Source organism: Aythya marila, assembly GCF_965140915.1.
Source record: "Aythya marila genome assembly, chromosome: 2".
NCBI classification, from domain to species: Eukaryota; Metazoa; Chordata; class Aves; order Anseriformes; family Anatidae; genus Aythya; species Aythya marila.
Window position 1 is genome coordinate 135,551,487 of NC_139043.1, and position 16,661 is coordinate 135,568,147.

General features: G+C 45.8%; 1 long non-coding RNA gene across 1 annotated transcript; it reads left to right on the top strand.

Moving 5' to 3' along the window:
• Window positions 1-6,349: 6,349 nt before the first annotated feature.
• On the top strand, window positions 6,350-9,070 carry LOC309874392. The gene is made up of 3 exons (XR_014316826.1): window positions 6,350-6,420; window positions 7,283-7,413; window positions 7,994-9,070. It is a non-coding gene; the product is annotated as an uncharacterized lncRNA (long non-coding RNA).
• Window positions 9,071-16,661: the final 7,591 nt, after the last annotated feature.

A 16,661-nucleotide genomic window follows, 5' to 3' on the forward strand; every position in this document is an offset into this window, starting at 1 on the left:
TCCCCAAGCTCGGCAGCCGCGCACGGGCGGCTCGGCCAATCAGCGCGCCGCCCCGCCGCCCGGCCCGTGACGTCAAGCGTCGCCATGGCAACGGGCAAGGCGCGGGCACGAGCCCCGCGCCCTTCCCAGGGCGGAGGCCCCGGCGGCGGGGGCGCGCGGCCGTTCCCCCCCCCCCCTCCGCCCACCTCCCGATCTCCGCCGCCCTTTTGTGTTTTCCCCCCCTTATGTAAAAAAAAAAAAACAACACAAATTTGTCACAAGAAGCACAGCACCCCTCATTTCTGCTCCCTCATGGTGGTGGTGGGGTGGGGGGGGTGCACAAAATGGCTCCCCCGTGGGGAGCTGCTGTGGGGGCTCCCCGATCACCCCCGGTTCCCTCACAGGGAGCCCCGGGAGTGCTGAGGGGGTCCCGGGAGAGACCCCCGTGGGTGGGGTGCCTGGGGAAAGGGTCTGAGGGTCCTGAGGAGGTGCTGGGAAGGAGTGGGAGGCATGTGGGAATGCAAAATACTGGGAACGCTTTTTGTGTGTGAAATGAAATAAAATAAAATAAGATGTTCCAGCCTGCATCCACTTGGCTGCCTCGTTCTCTGCCTCAGCACGCTGCGTCCTGAGCTTGCTTCTGGGCTTTGGGATGAGCAGGATCGGAAATAAAACCCCGCTCCTGGCTGGGGCATCCCACGAGAAGCCGCTGAGGTGGTGCCTCGCCGGCCTGAGTGAGGCAGCGGCTGCAGGATGCTGAGGCTTGGGGTCTGCTGTCGGTGGAAGATGGAGAAAGCGCCCCAATGTGTCCCCTGCCCATGGCCGGTGACAGCAGAGGGGCCGGGGAGGTTTTCTCCTCAGGCTTTGTACCGCAAGCTGGCGGTGTCACGGAGCAGGAGCACCTCCGCTGGGAGAGGGAGATTCCCTCTCGTGGACTCGCTCCAGGCGCTCGTATTTATGGAGATTGCAGCCAGCACTCCACCCTATTCCTTTTTCCATGTGGGATCCAACAGAAAAACCTCGCGCGGCGGTCACGTGGCGGGTTCCTGTATCTCAGCGGTGGAGCAGCGGCTGGAAAACAAGCCACAGCAGTGCTCCGAGCTGCTCCTGCTCGCCTCACGCACGCTTGCTGGGCGAATCCTTCAAAACAGCTCATGCAGAAATAGCCAAAGCAGGGGACGGAGGGGTATTTATGTGGGTAGAGCCGTAAAAATCTCTTGGTAGGGCAGCGTGTGGGAAGAGCATAGGAAGGCTGAGGTACTCGCTTCTCGGAAAGCAGGAGGAAGTTGGGAGTGTGCTTGTGCTCTTGGCAAGTCACTGGTCAGGGCTAGGCTGGGACGGGACCGGAGAAAACAGCATGAGCAGGTTCTCCTGCGAGCTCGCCGCCTCCCGTGTTGTGCCTCGCAGCCTTTCCCGCACGTCTCTGTCTTTTCCAGGCGCTTCTGGGGGAGCTGCTTGGCACGCTCCTCGCCTTCCCTTCTCCCTGCCTTGGCAAAGGGGACGGAGACTGGGAGCGTGATAAAGTGGCCAGAATGGGGATTTTATTTCCAAATCTTCCAACCAACTGTCCCGTGTTTTGACTGAATATCAGGAAGACTCTATTTCAAGCTCCGCATGACAAAATTGGTTTCCTAAGAACAGGGCTTTGTTTCATCTACCTTTAAAATTGTATCACAAAAAGAACTGCTCCATTTTCAGCAGTGACATTTTACCTGTACTACTGGCTTATGGCTCTGTTACCACCCTTGCTCACGGCCTAAGATGTGTGTTGAGGTTTGTCATAACGTGCCTTTTCCTCCTTGTTTTCTCCAGCAGCTACTGATATCCTAGACATTGATTTAACACTGAGGAATATATATATATATATATATTACTTTTTTTTTTCTTTCTTAACATTTCTAGTGCCTTCCATAAGAATTTCACTCGCTTGCCCGTGGAATATTGCTGGGATGCCTGAGGAAGGAGCCAAGGACAGCAGAGCATGGAGGCTGGTGGACAACGCTGGGTCAAGCAAAGCTGGCCAGGCTTGGCTAGCTGTGTCAGGTGAGAAGATCTCTGCTGCTTAATTTAAACCTGATGAAGAACATAACCTTCCTTTTTTATTTCCCCAGTGACACCTTGTTGCAGGAGGCAGATACAGAGGAGTTTGTTTATTGTGACAAGCAGGGTAAAGCTCAGGTTCATAATGGATTCCAACACACAATGCTTCTTCATCTTATCTGTTTTTTATTTTTTTTTATCATTATTTTCCACTTTAGGAAGCTATAGGAGGAGAGCTTGAGAGCTGTACTTGAACACAGATGGTATGATGGCACAGCATTTGCTGCAACTTGCTTCAAGTTATGTTACAGAGTTCATTTTTAACATAAGCTTTAAACCTTTATTTTGTAGAAAAGTCTCATTGAAATGGCAGCTACCCAAATATAGACTATACATTTTCAGAGGTATTTGAATGTTTTGTGGTAACGTGGTGAAAAATGAACTGATACGAGAAAATAGAATAATCCTTACAGCCTTACAAGTGCACAAAAATCCATGCTGGAGTGTGTGTGTCAGCTGAAGCACAGGTATGCATCGTATCACTTCTTGGTACCTCCAGGAAACACAGGGCAATGGCTTGCGAAGTAGGCTGCAATACAGTAGGTAGTGTTAATAGGTTTGTGGAAGGAAAACATCAGCCTTTCCATTCACTTCTTTCCATTATTTCTGTTTTTGGAGTGAATGGAACGTCTCCTGCAGCAGCCCTAATTGCCACTAACCGTAGTTTTTGTTTGCTAGCAGCCCCATATGTCAATAGACTCTGCACTCGTTCTCCTTTAAGTAAGCTATTTTTGCCAAACACCATTTTCACTTCTCTGGATTTTACGAACGCTGCCATTTGAAACAGATCCAAGGAATTAGACATTACTCACCTTTGCATATGCCGTCTCCTGAACAGATACTCTCCTGCTGTCTTCTATTCTTACATTTCCTGCACTTTTCCCCCAGCGTGGAATGTTATATTTTGTCTTGCTTGCTGCAGTTTTGACCAAGGAGCTCGGCCTCTTAAAAAGATAGGCTTTAAGCAGTTTCCCTTTCCTTCAAATGCATTTTCTGTGCTGCTTTCCACACGGCTTTTTGTTCGATGACTTGCACTTTCACTATCTCAGACTGTCAGGCATACTTGTCAACAGCTAGGAGCAAAAACTCATTTGTGGAGTTAGACACATTAGCATATAAAAGTATATCTATGTGTGTTTATTTACAGCGCTTCTCACTTCACTTGCTTCTTGAGAGAGGAAGAAACGGAGTGGGAAAAAAATGAAAAGGGCCCCAGATGTCTTTTATTCTCCCTCGAGCACAGCATTTAGTTCTTTCTACTTCCCTCTCATCGTTTCTCCTGTAAGTGCTAGTTATTCTCCCCTGTGCTTAACCATACATGACTGAAAGTGGATGGGTGGTTAAAGGAGGGTTATCCGCTTGCTGGAAGAGGACAGCAGGAATTTTGGGGGAGGTTATCCTCACACAGCCCAGGGAAAGCAGTCCAGGAAGTCAGTAGGAATAGCTCTTAAAGGTCGGTGAATGCTGTCCGGAACTGGGAGGCAGAGCGTTGCTCGATCCTGGAGCTAACCAGGAGGCGGCTGCTGCTGCTGCTAGAAAATGGACATGTTCTGATTGCCTTATTTTTTCCTGGGAACAGGAAAATGAGGAAAGGCAGCCTAGCAAAGGGCATTTCTCAGGAGACCAGGAGATGATTCGGCAAATCTATGGCCTATGTGGGGAGAAAGAAGAGATGGCAGCTCTGTCCTGTGGTGTCCAGCCATCAGGAGCCACTTTTCTGAAAGCTGCTTGCTCAAAACCCTAGCTGTTGTGAATTTGTTTCACACTTTTCTGCACCAATTCTCAGGTTATTATGTTGTATATAGGACTATGTATCCTTACATAGTCTTTTTGAGCTTCTGTAGGGCTTTGAGCCGCTTGCCCCCACTTAGCAAAAGCAAGATCTTCAGAGTATCACCACCTTTCTGGAGTAAAACTTTCATCAAAATTTAAAGGAATCCGTCATAGCTGCCTTCATGTCTTTCCTTGGCCACAACCTGTGATTTTAAAAGTTTTTCAGTGATTTAAAAGCTTCAAGCTTTGCTGATAGCATTAGTGGATGAGATATTTCCTCTCTTGTGTAGTCTGATTGAGGTCTTGAGTCAGCTAACACACTTTGTTCTCAGGACATTCTTGTAGATTGATCAAGCAGAGACTTTACTGAAGGAAGGATGCATTTGAGACTTTCCATTTTGTTCCCTTTTTTTTTTTTTTTTTTTTTCCCCCAGTGGTCTAACATGAGTCAGATTCTGACTCCGTGTCAGGTGCCAGTGATAAAAAGTATAAATTGTGGATAGGGCTGCTATTTTCTGCCACTGAATGGAAAGCAGTTGGAGCTGCTGGGTCTTAAATGCCCTTTCCCTCCGTTTCCCTAGAGATTTGCTGAGAACCTTGTCCAAACTCCTCACCTTTCCATCCATAGTCCATTTTTATTAAAAATGGCACATCTAGCTGAAGAATCAGAGCGAGTCCTGCTTCAGTAAGCGGGTACACAGGAGTTAAATTCTCAAGTGATTTTGGATATGGACTGGTTTAAATGCATATATTTGGGAGTTAGTGCCTGGTTGCAAGTGTCCTGAAGGATGATTCCTGAGATTCTGCTGTCAGGAAAATGCAAACATCATTTTCACAAAAATAAAATGTAGATTTTTTTTTTAACATTAGTAAACATTTTGTCACAAAAGTGATGTGTATCCAAGAAGGATATCAGAACACCACCAAATAAATGGCATAGAGCAGGTAGATTATGAGTTAGCACGTTCCTTGGTTCTGAAAATAAAAGTGATGTGAAATGGCAACTTCCTTCACAGAACTTGTCGCCAAATGACAAAGATAAATTGACGCTGCTCTTTACTTCCTACTGACCTTTCTGAGAAAGGAAGCTAAATGCAGTTCTTCCTTGTTTAGAAAAAGTTCCAGCAAGGTATGAAAGCCCGCAAGTTTGCACAGAGGTCACTAGAAGCTGAATTTAATCTAAAAAACTTTTATTTCTGACATTTAGTGTATGACATGGCAGAGAACACCAGAATGTATTTAAAGGGCTGCAACAAATTTCAGTACCAAGTTAGCTGCGAGTTAGTTTGAGAGGTTGGGATGTTGTGTATAAAATGTAGCTCCATGGATGGATCTTATTTGATTCCTTTCCTTTTAGTGTTCGAATGCATGTGCGACATTTGAGCACCTACATATTGAAGAGAAAATGAGGAAATTCTTGAACTGCTGAAAGCTCATTTTCAGAGCAGGCAACTTGCCATGGCTTTGGGTGTATTTACTTTCCCATGGAAAATTCATCCTATTTCTGTGTTGTACCTGATTTGATTTTGCAAAATTAAATGCAAACTGAAAAGCTATGCGGAAGAATAAAGTTCAGCACTTGAATAAGATTGATTAATCAGACTATTTTGAGAAGCAGCTAAGGAGCATTTTAGGGATGCTGCTGCAGTTATCAGAACTGTGAAGAAATCAAATGAAATATCCCCAACCATCAGCACAAGGAGACTTAACGTGAGTGTTTAAAGACACTTGGCTAGACAGAGGCCTGCGAGTGGAATATATATGGTTTATGTCTTGTGATTTTATTATATTCTCATTCTTAACCGATTGCCCAAATGCTGAGTTATTTGTGTCTTCCAAAGACGTATTGAATGAGTGGATCAGATATGTTTTCTTCTCAATTTCTCCCTACAGGAGACAAGATGGATGAGGCCACTGTCAGGTGAGATCACTGGCTGAACCCGGGTCCTCTGGGGCTGAAAGTATGAGTTGGAGTGAAGTTAATACCGTGCTGATAAAATCACCATGCATTGGTCTTATCCTGGTACTCTACATAGCCCTAAATTACACCCTGAATTACTAAATCCTGAGTAATTTGGTTGGTCTATAGCTGAAAACAGTTCTTTTCTTTTTGCAAACAATAGCCACGGGGATTTGGGAACTTGGAACTCTCCTTAGCTTGTGTTCATTTCCTTTATGTGTAACTGTTCTTGAGCGAGCGAGATAATACATAAAAAGTGTTACCAGAAGAGACAGGATGTCTTGAAGCAGACTTGAGACTAACATCATTCTATTATACTTACTTTGATTTATTTTTGGACTTATTTTTTATTTATTTGAGCTTACGAGCTAATGTTATTTTAACGTTGATTGTCAGGAAAAAGGTTCTGTAATGTCTTGTTTCATATCTGTTCTGTCACTAAATTTCAGGCCTCCTTGCCTTGTATGCATTTATTCTGAATTAATTTGTCTGATATTTTTTAAACGATAAATTATTTACTGTGTTTACATTCTTTAGAAATATACAACGGCTGCTACAGTTGAAGGCATCAGAAGAAATGCTAAGGTGTGCTCGCAGTTCGTAAACATGTAAGTTGCCAGTTTCATATGGCCTGAGGACTTCTAAAGGGCCTCAAAAACGAAGTAGCATAGCTAGTGTATAATAGATGAGAACTCTCACTAAAAACATGATCAGCAGGTAATTTGTTGAACCTATATTTTTAAAAGGAAATCCAAGGAATTACTAATACAGTGAATTGTGTATTTGTTTATCATTATTCTTTAAAATGGAACGATGCAGTACCTCAAAGATCATTTTCTGAGGTGGTCTTAGCAACCACAATTTCTAGAGTAGAAAAGTCCATCTCCATAAACTCTCACTGTTACCTGAATGGTTAAATAGAAGTATGGATAAAGGAGAATTTACTAAAATATTTTATTAAGATTTTTCATAAACCTTTGGTGAAACTAGCAAGCTACTAAGGAAATTCAAAACGTAGTTTTACAAGGGAAACTTGGGCCCTGAAATAAGTATTTAAGCAAATTCATTCAAGTTACAGGCATTAACAGCATTTTTAACCCCGACGGTTTGCTTAGTGCTGTGGGAACTTGCATTTTCCACTGGTAAAATCTCTTCGTTCCCTTGTTTTTGCTGCCGAGCATGTGCAAAACCATCTTGACAGCTCCAGGCTGCTAAGCCCCAAAGAAATACACAAAATAAGCATTTTCTTGCAAGTTTCCTCTCAACTGCCTGTCAACTTCGGTTTTGCATCCCAGCAACCAATTTCCACTCATTTTGTTTTATACTGACTACATTTATCACAATTTATTTTATATTCTTGATAGGATATTGAAAGAGGCTCTCAGGGCCACAGATTGCTGCTGAAATGTTAGACAACATTTGGCACGAACAGGATCAGAAATTAAAAGCTGTGTTTTTTTTTTTTTTTAGCCTGGTTGCCTTTGAAACGAAGTTTATAGGATTGTGTTGTTTATCTCTCTGTACATTCAGCAATTCCCCTTAAAAAACTTCGGGACCCAATTTCAACCGAATTTGAAAGATGAAATCTCAAGATAAATAAGGTTTGTGAGAAACTGCAGCTGTACAGAGGACAAGGAGCATAATTAAATGCCTGCACGATGGAGAAGGCAGGTGGAAGCCAGCCTTTTATAGCAGTTGAGAGCAGCCAGCCAGCCAGAGTGTGCTCAAAGATTTTGATTGAGCATAGCATGTGCCCTACATGGAGGGTGGGTTTTGAAAGATAACCTGAGGTTATTAGGGCAAAGGAGATTTTAGGAGACAACACAAGACTGTGAAAACAATCAGTCAAAGCCCACTTCACTTGTTTTATTTCTTGCAGAGCAACTCGACTCTCTTGTCCTGCCTCTTCTTCCTTCTTTCCACCCTGAACACCTGCTTTCCTCCCAGAATTTTGGGAGTCTGTTACTATCTTTGCATTCCCCCTGCTCTCCTGGCTCAGTATCAGTCCATGTAACTTAACAGGCGTACAAATTTTGTCTGATTTAGTAATGAGGTCTCAGAGGTACCCTGCTGGGAGCCAGTTACTGGCTCTTTCTTCATCCAAAAACTTCAGCCAGGCTGTTAGGATGTGGAGAAACCGGAGAAACAAATTACTTGCCTCCTTTTTGTCTTTTCTCTCAGGTTCTACCTCAGGATGGGTACCTTATCTAGAAGAGAAAGTTTTTCTAGATCTTCTCCGGTCAGTTGTCTGCACAGGATGACCCAACCGTGCTGTGTCAAAACAACGAACACATACACACACAGCACTGCGCTGTGATAAAAGCTGCTCTTCTGCACAGTGTCCCAGCTTGTGAAACCTGTCTGGTTTTGCATAATAGATAAGCCTCAGGAAGTATAAAAGTAGTGGGAGTGCTTGCAGTGTGGCCAAGTTACAGTTTTACAGTCGTTTAAAGGTCAGCAGCAAATCGACATCTACACCCAGTCCTGCAGGATAAGGTTTTGTAGGGACAAAGCTCTCAGGCAAATACCTGCATCATTTGCCTACGGCCATCCAGAAAATCCCAGGCTGAAGAAGGGACCGAGATCCCACCCTTTCGCTTGCAGGCCATGGCCAGAGTTACCAAGCCAATCTTTCTCATCATTTACCTAGCACAGACTTTGAAACCTAAGCCTTGAGGAGAAATTTTTGAGGAAAAAACTCCAGACCTGAGGTCTCACAGGGCAGCTACTCTTTTTCCTCCCTAATTTCTGGATTCTCTCTCTCTCTCTCTCTCTCTCTCTTTCTTTTAATTTATTTATTACTTGAAAATGAGTTTTGTATGAGAAGAAAGTTAAACTGCTGAAGGAGACCAACAAGTTTATGGATGCGATTATCTCCCAAATAGTTAATGTCTCACTTCTCAGTTAAACATTTATTTTTTCAAACTTGTTTTCAGCCATTCTAATGGGCTTCTGGCTAGGTTAATTAGGAGTGCAACTAGGCTGAAAACAAATGATCTCTGTGATAGGATAGGCAGCATGCAGGCAGCAATAACAGCAGTACACGAACTTCTGAATGCTGTGAATGCCTCTGGACTTCACCACCAGGTGTGTTGATCAGCTCTTGTTCTTCTCTCACAAGAAAAATATCACTGTAGCTGGTTACGGCTCATGCCTGCAAATGCAAAAAGCTGTGGAGAGACAACAGTGTACAAGGAAGACTTGTTAGGCCATGGATTGAGGTCCTTACCAATGCCAAATAAAAACTCAAAATCAGAGGTTGGGTGCTCTTCTAAGGAAAATCTGGATTTTTTTGCCAATGTGCAATGATAGTTGGAGGGACGAGATTTGGTGGAAAAAATCTAAACCCCCAAAACTTAGTGTAAAAAATGTTCCACCTGCTGTGAAGACAAACATCAAGAGGTTAATAAGAGAAGTCTGAAGCATTTCTATGTTCAGAATTTGGGTGAATAAAGAGAAGCAGTAAAAAGCACAACTACAGGTGAAAGCCACAGATGGTCTTAAAGAATGGGAAGATCTGTGCTGCATCCTGCAACTGCCGGAAAAAAGGGCACACAGGGGGATTAACAAGCAGATCACAAGACAAGGTGGAGATTTGGAAGAGCTACGGCTGATGTTCAGGCAAGAGGATCTTGAAGCATCATGGAGCACGCTTAAATCCACAAGTCAGTGCCGTGTGTGCTACAGCTACTCAGCACCAAACAAGGAGCTCTCCAGACCACTTATTTTCTCCATCTCCATCTGTATCTCTACAGATAGTAAGTAGGTGATGAAGCAAACCTGGTTAAGGGTTTGCTTTCTGCTGGAAGTTTCAAGCTATTGTGCACGTGTCCTTGATGTGCAATCCCAGGCCTGCCCCTGAACCAGGCAGGGATGACTCAGGGAAGGCTTTTCCTTCTGATTCTCAGGTAGAAGCCAGGCTGTCATACCCTTACCTCAGCTGTCAACTGAGAAGCCTTTACTGGCACTTGTGCAGCGTGCCACTCCCAGGGAGATTTGGGAGTTTGTTCTGCAGTGCCTGGCACCACTCCTACATTCACAGAGCAATTCATATCTCCAGCATATCACCTCTCCACCTAGGTAAGACACAGCAGCTCAAGGGGGACGTTCAGAGAGCTCTGCCAGGCTTTCCTCTGGATTTTCACAGCCATGAAGCACCCCTTGTCTATGCCATGCCAAAAAATCCCCCCTCCCCATCATGATCTTCCTCCCACAGAGCAGCCTTGCCGGTGATTTTGGCCTGCTCCTCCCTTCCCCAGCACTCCCCAGCGAGCTTCTTGCTCTGACAAATTCTCCCCTGGCAACAATAGCTGCTGCCGGGTCCCTCCCAGTCTGTGGTCATGGCTACTGGGGTGTGAAGCGCTCTGCCCACCTGAGTCAGAAATGCTCAGCAGCTCTGCTGACAGCACTAACAAAGAGCCAGGCAGCAGAGGAATGGTGCTCAGCCCTCAGGACCAGCCCGGATGTAAGGATTGCTGGCCCAAACGCTGCGATTTCTCAAATTATTATTGCTATTTTTCATTTCTAGCAGCCCTGCAAACCAGTTATGAATTTATGAATCCATCCCACACGTTATTTTCGAACTACCTTTTCTTCAGAGAAAAAAAAATTACTGAAATAAAAACGTTTCTCTACCTAAAAAAAATGAGCCAGCGTTATGTCTGGGGAGTCGAAAAGAATCCCCAAATTAGGCTACAAGCAGATGCTGTGTATTGTTTTGATTGCAGTTGTTCTAACTGACTATGTTTGCAGATCTGTAAATGTTCAAAGGGATTTAAAAATAAAGAAGGCACTTTTTTTTTTTTTTTTTCCTTCCAGAGCCTCAAAATTTAAATTCTATCTCCGTGCTCGCTAGAAATCTTTTTTTTTTTTTTTTTTTTTTTTTTTTCCTGCTTGTTTTTTACCGAGCTTCCTACGGAAGATCCCCTTTTTCTTTGCTTTTCGAAGGGAGAGCCTTCAATTCATCTCGGAAACGTTTTCAGAGCAGGCTGAAACAGAAGCACTGACGCTGCCGAAGCTCGGGAGAAGCTCAGGGCTGGTGGGTGCTCATTCTGCAGCCCACCCATTTCGCCTCTGCTCGGGGCATTTTGCCTGGACTGAGTGCCTGTGCTCCTCCAGCACTGCCCCTGCAGCATCTTCCTTTGGGCACACGTTCCTCAAAGTCAAGTGAGCAGCCTCGCACCTTTAGCTGGCTGCAGTGCTGATCCTCCTCCGAAAGGTAACTGAGCTTATTTATTTCACCCAGCAGCGATCACTGGATGAGGCACAGCAGCAGAACCAGGGCTCCTGGCTCTCCGTTGCAGCCCTGCCCAGCAGCTCAGGATCAATGCTCTGCTGTCCATTTTGGCACAAATACGACATTTCAGCAGGAGCTAAAGGTTTCCTGGTAGCAAGAGCGTTCCCTGAAGCAATGGGTTTATCTTCTTTAGGATGGATTGAATTGAATCTGGGTCCCCCCTGTCCCGGGTGAATGCTCTTTCCACTGGGTTAAGGTGATGGGGAAGAGAAGATAGGAAACTTTGTTCACAGTCAGTGGCAAAAAATAGCACTGATCTTGGGGCTGAAAAGCCAGTGTGGGATCGACCCTTTTTGTCTCGTGCTTCCTGCAGCCTGCAGACGGGTGTGGATCCGCAGGGCTGAAGTGGGATCTGCTAGATCTAATTACCCCCTAATTATAATACATTAAACAATTAAAATAATGGAGATCGGGCGCAATCAGATCTCAAAACAAAGCGATTTAGCACGATGAGATGTTGAAAACTGTGCAGATGCTGCTGCTAATCCTGGAGGAGGTCCAACACAAACAATCCAATACCCAGCCAGCTGGGAAGACAGCGAGCTCGAGGTAATATCAGGTTCCCAGCATAAAGCGTGAGGGGGTAGGTGGATTTTCCCCCTCCGTTATCCAGCTTTATGTTTGGAGAAAAGCAAAATACTGTGTATTTCAAAACGTGTGTATGTGTGCAGGTGAATGATGGAAATGTATGGGCTTCGAGGGGGCAGGGAACTCGCTGCTTTAAATGCTTGGTGCATTATACACATAGCTGTATTTTATTTTTGATTTTAAGAGTTACGTGGTTAGCAATTTACTGTAACTTTAGCCCTGAAGAAGCTGGCTTTGGTGGACAACTCCGGGAGCAGAAGGTGTTCTTTGTCCATAAAACAGGTACGGCACTTTGGGAGATGAGAGGGGACCTTGGGCCCCACGCTCATTCCTCTCCTGGCCTCTCCAGGGACCTCATCACCACTTTTTAACAGCAGCAATGCATTTATGACACTTTGTCATTTGTGAGAAAAGCCGTGTTGTTTGTGTGAAGCCAGGCTTTCCCCCCAAAAAAATCCTAAGTTTGTGGAGCCGGGTACAAAGCCCCGGGGAGGGAGCGCTGCAAAATGCCCTGGAGCTGTTGGTTGGAGGCAGAGCGTGGGGAAGGGCGATGTGTGACAACTGCTGATGGAACAGCAGGTGAATGTGACCAAAGGCCTGGCCTGCAGTTCACAGGTAGAAGGACTTTACCAGAAAAAAAATAAAAATAAAAAAGGAATTCTCTTAAAAAAGCCAAAGAACAAAGACATCCGGTTTCCTCTGGGAAATAAGGATGAGCAATCCAAACTGTGGGTTTTCTTTGTATAATCGAACACTGCATTCCTGGAGGGATCTTTTTATTTGGTTCTTTGCTCGCTCTGGTTTCTCTCGACAATGTACACAAGCTGCAGCACAGAAGAGAGAGAGGCAGAGAGAGATAACAGGGTACTGAGAGAATTTAATTAATAAGTCCTTGTGGGGCTGCGAGTGACTGTGGAGAGGATGGAGGACGATGAGCAAAAAAAGGTCCTCTTAATGTCTGGATGTATTGAACATTTCATTGAAGGAAAGCCAAAGAGGCACCAAAAGGAGTTGATAGCTTTTGGAAAACAACTCACAAAGAGCATGAGGCAACGCGTTCTCTTTTCTCTTTCAATTTTGCTGTAGCAAAACTTAGTGCTGCACCACTTTCAAGGAGGAGAATTTGGGCCAAGGATTTAGCAACAGACATTTGAAGAACGCAGAAAAAGCAAGGGATTGGGGAAAGAGGATAAAAGACTCTCTCTTTTACAGCCACCACCTTCTTTTACAGTTCTTCGGGAGACGCATGTGAAGTCCTGCACGGGTGGGTGCCCCACACACTGAGACACAAATGCTGGAGCCTCTGCTCCACAGCAGGCAGCGGATGGACAGGAGCAAGGCTGCTTAACTCCAGGCTGACCCAGGAATGACAAATTTTTGGCATACTGGGCTTGACCTCTCCCTTCTGGCCTGTCAGCTGTTGTTTCCCAGTGCCCTTGGACGGGCTGGATTTGCTCTTGCTGATGCCCTTTGTGTAGTTCCCTCCCCGGGTACGCGTGTTGAAGCCAGGCTTTTAGGTCTTTGGGTGGGTCTTGAAATTGCCAATTAAAACCCCACATCTCGGCTGTTATGAGAAGCTTTGCTGAGGTCCAGAAGTTGCTGGAAGCCTGATACATGCCACAATTTACTGGCTGTGAATTATGTAGATACTCATATTTTTAATTTCCTTTCATTTAGTTGTGTGTGCAGGACCTCTGTCACGACCAGCGGGGAACTCTCCTGGGTACAAAGAGGCAATTCAGCGTCTGTGCCAACCCTGGCTTGTAAAAGCCTGGCAGCCCTTTACAAACAAAGCCTAGAAATGTTGCTATTAAAAGCATTTATTGAATAAATCCATATGTGACAAAATGATAGCTGCAAAAAGCAGTGGAATTGTTTTTTTAATGGATAAATCTTATTTGAAAGGTAAAGCAGAGCTGCAAAAGCTCTGGGAACAGTCACCTGAGGATAGAGCTTTGAGCAACGTGGGAAAAATTAGACCCACTATGAACAATATAGAAGATAATAGATTTCAGAACATGCCTGCTTTGAGTGGGAGCTTTTATGTAAAGAGAAGAGAGGATAAGCCTGGTTTTAACTTCTGTATTTGAAGGATCTTGCAGAGATAAGAGAACAAATCCTTGTTCCCACCAGCAGCAGCTGGAAAGAAGAGGACCCCGGCTCTTCTTCAGGAGGGACAGAGGAGGGCTGCTGACCCAAGAGGGGGCTCTGTTGGGTTCCCCCCCGTCCCCACAGCAAAGCACCAGCCCTTTGCTCTGTGTGCAGCCTTTATGCTTGAGGGAGGCAGGGTGCTGAGCTCAGGTGGCTGAGATCTCCCTAGAGGGTGGAGCAGAGGAGCAGCGATTGTGTAAAGGCTGCTGTAACAACCGGAGAGCAGCTCTGCTGGAAATCCAGAAATTGTCATGGGAGAGGATCCTATTTCTGTGCCTCTCTGCTTAGAGCCTCTTTGCTTTGGCCTCGCTTGGCGATCAGAACTTGCTCTAGATACCAAAATAAAGAAAAAAAGAATGACATTCGTTGAAAAGAGGCATCTGGGCTGTATTTAGCCTTAAAAATAAACCAAGAGCAGCTATCTGCATTGATTGTCTCGTGGGCTGCTGGAGATGATCTGTCATGACGGGCTTTCGGCAGGTGATAGCTGGGGGTGGCTGTTTTCATCGGAGGGGTGGAGAGCCCTTCGCTGGAACTGGCAGAGGCAGATGCAGTGACCTACAGGTGCAAAATAACCTCTCTGGGAACGAGCAGTCTCCAGCGAGGACAGGCTGCCCCTCTGACGGCTGCTGACATACATGAATGCAGCATGGAAATGCTCAAACTCAGTCAGGAATTTCCTGGCACACGTTATGTCCACACTGGGGAAATGTTTCACATCACTTCGGGGATGGCTGAGCTTGTCCGGTCTCTTCAAAGAGATTGTTGGAGAAAGTATGAAAACAGCATATCAGGATTATAGAGGTTTCCTGGGGGGTCAGATAGAAATGAAAGGGAGGGCAGAAAAATTGTTATGGAACCATTAAAACAAATAACATCAGAAAACATAACAGCGGAACCGATCCTGCAGAAGTCCTGGATGAACATCACAAGCAAACCTGGATTGAAGAAGATATTTGGGAAGCAATGAGTTCAATCTTGTGAGGAACAGATTTTTAAAATCAGACATAGGAAAACAGTCAGAAGTGCCTACTATGTTTGGAATATTACACATGCAGGTGCGAGTGCCCGATTTAGAAATGAGCCTCTGACACTCCTGCGAGGAGCAAATGGGTGTTTGTGTGCACCTATTGCTGCAAGTCAGCCTTATCACCCAAGAATGTCCTGCTTTTGGAAATGTCAATATTGTCTGAAAAAATAATTGTCCTCTCCTCAGTTTCCCAGTCTGGGAGGACTAATGTTGGTGAAATTGTAGGCCTTTTATTTCATGATAGATCTATGCTGGCTTTTCTCTAATAGCAGTTTCCCCTTCTATTGCTTCCCGAAGTGGCTGTGGCAGAGCCGTGGTATATCATCAAAGAATGTCAGGTGCTTACTGCTCACAAACCACCTTCTTATTAGAAAACATCTTGGTGAAAAGGAGCCATTTTCCCACAATTGAGGCTATATAGGCTTTCAGAGATGTCTGAGACCCTTAATTTCTACCTTACTCTTCCAAAAAAGAGATGTGTAAAAGAAAAAAAAACAACCAACAGTTCAATGCCTTACACAGGGCAGAGCAGCTAGAAAACAGAGAATGGAAACACAATGCATTTAATTCATATGTGATTTAATTGAATTAATTGAATTTAATTCATGTGTTCAACCCCCCCTTGTGTTAAAACAAGTCAGGGTACCACTGCCATGCTCCAGTCCCAAACCACAGCAGCTGCCATCCCGTGTCAGTAACTCCCCTCTCTGCTGTCTCACTTTCTTCCCTGCTTTACCCACAGATTCCCCTGTTCTGGGGATGAACACCATGGGATCCCACCACTGGGAAGAAGAAGATGTCTCCTTTAGCCAAGCCAGGCAGGCCAACAAGCAGCTGCAGAAACATTTGTGGGTCCTGCCATGGCAGGAGCTGGCGGAGGCGTGCTGATAGCCCGGCAGCAGTTGCTGTGTGGGGTGAAGGGAGGGCCCCAGGGCCCCATCCCGCACCAGTACTTCTGTCTTCACCCTTCCTATCTCTGCGGCAGAGGCAGCAGCAAGCAACAAGCCTGGTTTTCCGTCGCAGTGCTGCCCTTCCTTCCCCTTTCCTGTGGCAGGAGCAACCCAGCCCCGGCCCCTCGTCCCCAAGACAGCAATACTCAGTGCTGCCAGGCCTCCTGAGGAGCCCCGAGGTGGCTCTGTCCCTGTCTCTCTTCTGAGTTTTGAGAGAAAAGTCAGATGTTTCTGCGGAATTAGGATGCCAGGCTTGCAATCAGGCTTCGCACACGTGGAAGATCCTCCTGGTTAAGGCAAGGTCCCTGAAATTGGAGTGCTCGGCCCAGCTGGGCCCGCAGGGATTTCAAGGCACACGTCCTCCATGAACCAGTGTCCAGCCACCAAAGCAGGCTGCCACCAGCCAGGCCTCCTCACCACACGAGCTGCTGAGGAGCTGCTGCCTCGTCCTCACTGCCCTTCGCTCAGGAAACTGTCGTTTTCTGGGGGAATTTTGGCAGGCTGCTCTGGCCTTGAACCTGCATTACAAATTAGGGAAAACACCGGAGTCCTGTGCCTTTGCAATCACTTTGAGCCTCGTGGTGCTGTTTCTCCCAACAATTCCCATTTGTGTGCTGTGATCATGTTCCCCCAGACACTCGAAGCGGAATATCTGGGCAATTATAAGCTGAATTTGTGGTTCAGCTTGTGCCCTCCTCCTGTGGGCTGAGCCCTGAGCTCCTGTGACCGGGCAGTGCCATTTATACAGCCCCGGGATGCGACTTTATGGCCAGCACAGAGAGATGGATGCAGGGCTCCTCCAGACAAGACTCCAGCACTCGGCCTGAGCTCCAG